The sequence below is a fragment of the Pteropus medius genome, unplaced genomic scaffold, assembly GCF_902729225.1.
Source record: "Pteropus medius unplaced genomic scaffold, Ma_sr-lr_union100, whole genome shotgun sequence".
Classification (NCBI taxonomy): domain Eukaryota; kingdom Metazoa; phylum Chordata; class Mammalia; order Chiroptera; family Pteropodidae; genus Pteropus; species Pteropus medius.
The window spans coordinates 5776384-5783120 of NW_024356249.1; the positions used below are offsets into that span (position 1 = coordinate 5776384).

The 6737-nt window shown below is 46.1% G+C and overlaps 1 protein-coding gene across 1 annotated transcript in view; it reads right to left on the minus strand.

Annotated features, from left to right (window-relative positions):
* The window catches only part of CALD1 (caldesmon 1), a 171416-nt gene extending 165529 nt beyond the window's left edge, over positions 1–5887 (minus strand). Inside the window, 1 exon segment of the mRNA XM_039860609.1 lies at positions 5616–5887. The gene's annotated coding sequence lies outside the window, so the exon portion shown is untranslated.
* Between the last annotated feature and the right edge of the window lie 850 nt (positions 5888–6737).

Genomic DNA, 6737 nt, shown 5'->3' on the forward strand with positions numbered 1-6737 from the left:
TTTTTTTTTTTTTTTTGTAATGAAGGCTGTTTAAGATCATCTCCTTCTATTTATCTGTGTATTTTTTTGTATCCTCCACTCACCCTTACACTGGGAGACACACTGGGTTGGTGGCTCCTGGTGGAAGCAGCCACACCCAGGTGAGTGAGCATTCAGAGTTGGAACAGGTAGCACAGAAGTGAGAGGGGGAAAGGAGATCAGGGATAAGGGGGCTCATCGACATCCCCCAAAGAATAACCATAACCACAACCCCTGCCATTTACCTGGTCCTTCACAGGGCACAGAAGGTACTCACATACACTGACAGCATGTGGGCTCCAGGAAACCCCAAAAGGCTGGGCAGGGCAGGGATGGGGACCCCTTCAGTTTGGCAGGTGACAAAGGTAGAGACCAATGGGACCTCACCCACAGTCATGCAGCACAAGTCTGTCCTTCCCTGTGTGGAGCTCTGACATATAGTATTAAACAAGTGTTTCTGGGCCCCTATGACACATCCCAGAACACCTACAATCATGAGATCAGGTCCTGACCCAGCCTATCACGTGGCAACAGCCAGGCATGGTCTCAGGAGACTGGATCTGTGTTCCCTGTCATACGCTGAAAAGCACACTCAACGGAGATGAGCAGAGGCCTGAGAAAATGGAGCATCTTAGAGCCTGGAGATGGCAGTGCAGTGCAGCATGGCAGGCAGACAGCCCCTCGGTGCTTCCCTGCTGAGCTGGCCACCGTGAGGCTGGAGTTCAGGTGGCCTGCTTGCTTGACATCATGCTCCTGTCACTCCCAATAAGTGACCAGCACAGCCATCACCAGGGAGTAGCGAGGCCCTTAGATAAAGGCAGCCTGACCTCTGGGCTCACCACATGCCCACCTCCCCTCTGGCGTGGGCACCTTCTTCTTCTTCTCCTCCAGGGCAGATCATCTCCTGGTCAGTATGCCTGGCCTTCTGTCCGCCTCCTCCCCCATCCTCTCAGCTTTTGTCTGGTCTCCTACGGCCCCTGCTCGAGCCACCACCCAGTGCTGCCCTCCTGCTCCTCCCCGGGCTATAGCCAGGCCAGAGTCAAGGTCAGGGCTGGCCCTTCCAACCACGATTAAACTGATCAGAAACCAGCAAGCACATCTCTCATCCTTGCTTCTTCAAGTCAGCCACCAGAAATAGCAAAATGCATCCCCTGCTCTGGACCGAGGAGCAGGTGACAAATGGGCAACTTGTTCTTCCTCTGGATTTTATTTTAATACTTAGAGAGGAGAAGAGGAATATTTAATAGCAAGGAAATGGGACTTGTCGGAGCCTATGAACGCCCCCACGTATGTCTGCTCTCAATGAAGAAGAAAGACAGTCACGGAATCTAAGACCACCCCTAGGCTGTAGACTGGTACAGGTCCATGGCCTGTTAAGAACCCGGCTGCACAGCAGGAAGTAAATGGCAGGCTACTGAGCGAGCAAAGCTTCATCTGTATTTGCAGCCGCTCCCCAGCACCAGCATCACCGCCTCAGCTCCACCTCAGATCATCAGGCATTAGATTCTCATAGGAGCACCAGTCCCTGGTGCCAAAAAGGTTGGGGACCACTGCTTGAAAGAATCAAGAAATAAGAAAGAACACCCCTACTCATGTTCTGATCCATTCATCTTTGTCTCCAACTCAACCTCCCCCAGCTCAAGGGTGTCTCACTGGTCAATCATAAAGAGTATGTTCACAAAGGACTTTCAGGATTTAGAGTTTTTATAGCTTCTCAAAAGGATCCATAATGACAAAAACATAGGAAAAAACAACTGGCAGGGCCAAGCTCATCACCCCTTCCTCATGGCCCGTGGTCATCCTTTCTGTCTTGTCCTCCTGTCACGACACTCACCCCCCACTAGCCAATGGGAGTTTGGAGGTAAGAAGCAGAATGGCTCTTTACTGTAAAAATTGTTCCAACATCTACTCTCGTCTGCTCTAACTTTTCTCTCGCAGCCTAAAAAAGTGAAGAGGCTTTCCCTTACCTTAAACACATCTGGCCCTGACCCTCTGCTGTTCTCTGGGACCCCTTCTAGAACTGGGCCACTGCAAACTGTCCATGTTGGATCAGGAAAGCCTCATGTTTGGCCTAGGGATGGAGGAGCTAGGGAAGCTGGTTGACGTGGAGGACCGGAGGTAGGGAGGTCAAGGATGCCACCAGTAGTCAGGAGAGCCAGGTGGGGATACTAAAGACTAAAGCAAACAGAGGTGAGAGGCCAGCTCCCTGGAGCAGTCTGCTCTCAGTACCAGCAGGAACCACAGCCAGGTGCTCCTGATGACCTCACCCTCCCTACGAGGCCCAGGCTTGACATGCTGGGATTAGTTGTATGCTTCCGGCTGGAGACAGAGAAGCTGCCTCATTTACTAGGGCCTTTCTGTTGTCAGCCCCTTGTCATCATTCTACTCAACTGGATCTTCAGATTTCCTGGATGTGGCCTTACACCACTGATGACCCATCTTTTTCTGCTTCCTGATACTTGTGACTTTTTATCTCTGATCATCAAAGCCAAAATTTAGACAATGACATTGGGTGGACGAGTATTCCCTGGACCCTGGGCTCAGGGTTCTAGAAAGAACTAGGGTCCAGAAGGTGTCACTCAAGGGTCCTCAAATAGGAGGAAGGAGAAAATAATTAGGAATACTAGGTAAGAAGTAGAGATGAGACCTACCAAAATGAGCATACTGTCCAGAGGACTCAAATTGCAACACACTTTGGAGGATACAGCCCGTGAAGAAGAGGCATCCTCATTTCATTTGGGCATCTTAACCGCTACGGGAGGTAGAATCATCAGAACGGCCATTCTATAGATGAGGCTTCCTCAAATGTCTGGGCTACTTAAATAGGGGAACTGATACAGAGACTGAGCTCCTGTAGCGGTGCTCATGATTGAAGCCTGAACTACAAGTATCCCTTTAAATTACCCAGCTAAGCAGAGCCTATGGGCATCTCTCCAATAACAAACTTGGATTAGCCTGACCAATGAAGGACTTTCCGTAAGGAGCTAATGGTTCTATTTTCAGGCTCTGAGAGAATTTACCCAGAGAACTCTAAAGTCTGAAAATTCTTTGGCAGTATCTTCCTAACCTCTCCTTAGTCCTACCATGCTATTTGCATACCACTTGGTCAGCATTTTCCCTTGTCGCCCCACCATGGCCTCACCCCACATTTCTGAGACACGTGATAGATTGCAGGCAGATGGGGACTGAGCTAATCCCTTTTCATAGGCATCTCTAAGTCACTTTTTTGTCTTGCTAAAGAATGACTAACTAGTAAACGTGCTACCATGAAAATGACAAATGGAGACAACTGTATGTGTTTTTACAAAAAGGCCTACTGCGATGCCTTTTACTTATCAGAACAGAGAATACCCAGGCTGAATTCTGGAACTTTCCGTGGCTGGACACAGGACCCGCCTATTCCATGTGCCCCATAGCAGGAGATCCCCGAGGCAGGGATAGGAGCCAAATAGAATTGTTAAGAGCCTCACCGGCAGGGCACGAGCTCACACGTATCTCATTTAAATCCCGTAAGCTGCAGTTTAAACCTGGTTCTCCTCTTTAAGGCAAGGACTGTGTATTTATTTAAAGCTATCTCCTTATCTGAATTATTTAAATTGCACACTTGATCAGCTTTGAACCATGGAAACAACCCAGCATGTTACCTATGGATCGATCCATTATACATTCCTGGTGTATGTGCCATTGTATTTCTCTTTATTAAATGATTTTAATAAAAAGGGAAATTCTTGCCCTGCGGTTTCATCATGTTCCTTTTAACCTCCGTATTTGGAGAGATGTCTTCTAGCTCATATCCAACAGGAGGAAAGTAGCACAAAGAGCTGCCTAAAGTTTACCATAAAGTAAAATATCAAATCCCCTTGCTCCATCATTACGTAAAGTAGAACATTTAAAGTGTTATTTTGAAAAATGTGTTTTTGTGGTTGTTGGGGTTGGGGAGCACATGAGGACAGGAGAGAGTGGTAGCAAAGTTGGAACTTTCAGAGATTTGGAGATGTTGGTTTCAAAATGGAATTTATCCTCCAATCCCAAGATTATAGATTTCCTTCCAAACTGCATTCCCTACATGGTTTAGAGAACAGTTGAAAAAGAAATCGCTCTCCATATTTTGATTGACGTGAAAAACACTGTGAAAATGGTTTGGAACTTGATCTCTTCGAGGAAAGGACAATAATCAAACTGCAGTCTTTCGCCTGCAGCCTCTCTCTCACACTTACTCAGGACTGTTCCAGGAAAAGAAATTCACAGAGAATTCTCTTATCATATATCACTTCTAGAAGGAGAGAGAGAGGCATTCTCAAGAAAATTATTCCCAAACTGCTCAATATAAAGAGAAAAGATGATTTAATGAATCGCCACACAAAACCGCTTCGCTTCATGGAATAAAATCAAATTGAGCCAGTCAAAAGGAGCTAGAAACCCTGAATATCCAGATTCGTTAAAAAAAAAGCTCAGATTTTTCCTTCTTGCCGCACACCACCTAGTTTTCACTTAAGCTCTAGTCCTATGGGTCTGGTTTTGCCCAACGCAGTAGAAAGATTTTATTATTTCAGTTTACAAGTCCATCTGCACAGCCTCATTCAACAGAAGGGATATAAGAATACCAAGCACTTTGTTCTCATCCACTTTATTTGCCCATGTATTGCCACACACTAAAATTCCCCCACCATTTACAATCAGCTCTTTCTAACAGGAATTCCAGGCTACTACGGACCAGCCGCCTTGTACTACTGTTGAAGATGCCCAAATATGTCTGATTATCCAGAAATGAAAGCCTGCTTCCTCCCTTTCTGGAACACACTTGCAACCTACAATTTTTTAAATCATCTAGTCACACTCAGGCACACTTTCAAACAGAAACTAAGATTTCTCAAGAAATAGTTTGGTCAGATGTTGAAAGTGATTTCTAAAAACACACCCACCAGTACACGCATTCTCCCGTTATTAGTTTTATAAGAAACAGATCATGCTAGGTATCTTCTGTCTTAGCAAATATCAGATTGGTTACGTTAACCCAACTGTTGCTCAATGCCAGTGCTCTTTCCACTTCTGACCTTATTTCCTGGAAGCTCAAGCAGTCCAGTCGTAAATACTGGTAGCAGAAAGAAATGTAAATTACTTTGGTTAAAAACCATCCCTTTACGGCTTCTTACCAACCTAAAAAGTTACTGTTGTTAAAAGCAAAACCTCTTTAAATCTCTCATAGTAAAAGATGCAGGAGAGACTGCTGGTGGGAGCAGATTGGCACAGACGGCTCACCCACTGACACTGGTCTATGGCCGTCAGGTAGAACCCCCATCGCACCCCTAAACAAAAGGCTATTTTCATCAAAGTTGCCGGTGGTCCCTGAATATAGGTCTCTATATGATCTCTCCTTTCGTCCCAACTCTAAAAACAAAACTTGAAATCTCATCCTGTTTGTCTTCCGGGAACATCTGCAGGGCAGCGAAGCTCAGTCTGGCTCTGAGAATTTGCATGGTTTATTGGCTTTTACAGTCTTGCATCTCCAGCTACCTTGGCCAGGAATGTGGACTGAAACCCGGAGAAAGTCCCCAGACTCTCTGGAAGAGATTAAAAGAAAGCCCTCTGTGCCTTACCTCGTAGGATGAAACTTCTTCCTAGGACTAAGTCGGACAGGAAGGACTGATTCCTTTAAGCAGGAGCACAGCAAGAGGGCAGGCAGGCAGGCAGCCTCATACACACTGCTCTATTCAATAAAACTCCAGACCGCCCTTCCTTAGCCCCTCCCAGAAGTCCGTGCTAAGTGAACACACATCCCCTATGTTTACAGTCGGCAGTCGGTGGTATGCATTGTCCTGTAGGTTTTTCTAATAGGCAGCCAATGACGACACCTCAGCTGAGGTGGATGCAGCCTGCCTGTGGAGGTGCCTGTCATTCCCTAGGCATGCTCAGGAAATCACTCATCAGAAAAACCAAGACCTAAAAAGCTCTGAGACTGTGCACTGGCTGCCAAAACCAGCCTGCTCCATGCCCTTTTTTGGTTATCCTTAGCAGGGCCTCTGGAAGTGAATCCATTGTCAGGAACAATCATAAGAAATGTTAATCTTGGAGAAGGAGGCTGTCTTGTAGAACGCAAATGGAACGTTAAAAGGAAAGCACAGTGTATGAAACTAAAAACAGTCCATAGTTTATTGGTGGGGGGTGGGGACGGCTTTTTAATTGAGGGGCCCTTAATAGAGTATTTCTTTTAAAAGTAGTTGTAAATACAAAATGAAATTAAATTGTTATGTAATTTTAAAGCTGGCAATGGCCAGGACCCAGGTCTGGTATACAGAATACATTCTAATCTGAAAGGAGGCACAGCTCCCTAAAATTTGTCTCCATGTGTTATAAAAACAACCGACCAAAAAAAAAAAGGTCATTTTTAGCAGGTAATGTTTGCCAGGATAAGTGTGGCACCAGAAACTCAGTGAGGTAGGCTCCTACAGGCTTGGCTGTCCTTACTGGTTTTCCACATCACCAACCTCTGCCCCTCACCTTTGTTTCTTCAGATCTGGCAATGGGGAGATCGTGCTAGAATGCATGCACAACAGAGAGGGTGTGAAGAGATCCAGCACCTGGTTGGGGGCTGGTGTAGACAAACGCATATGCCCACAGAGACGTTCTAGTGACTTCTCGATAGTACTCGGACCAACTCTCCATTGGTAGGACGTGTGCTACGAGAGGGTCGGAAGTAGGACATGCTGAATCATAATGAA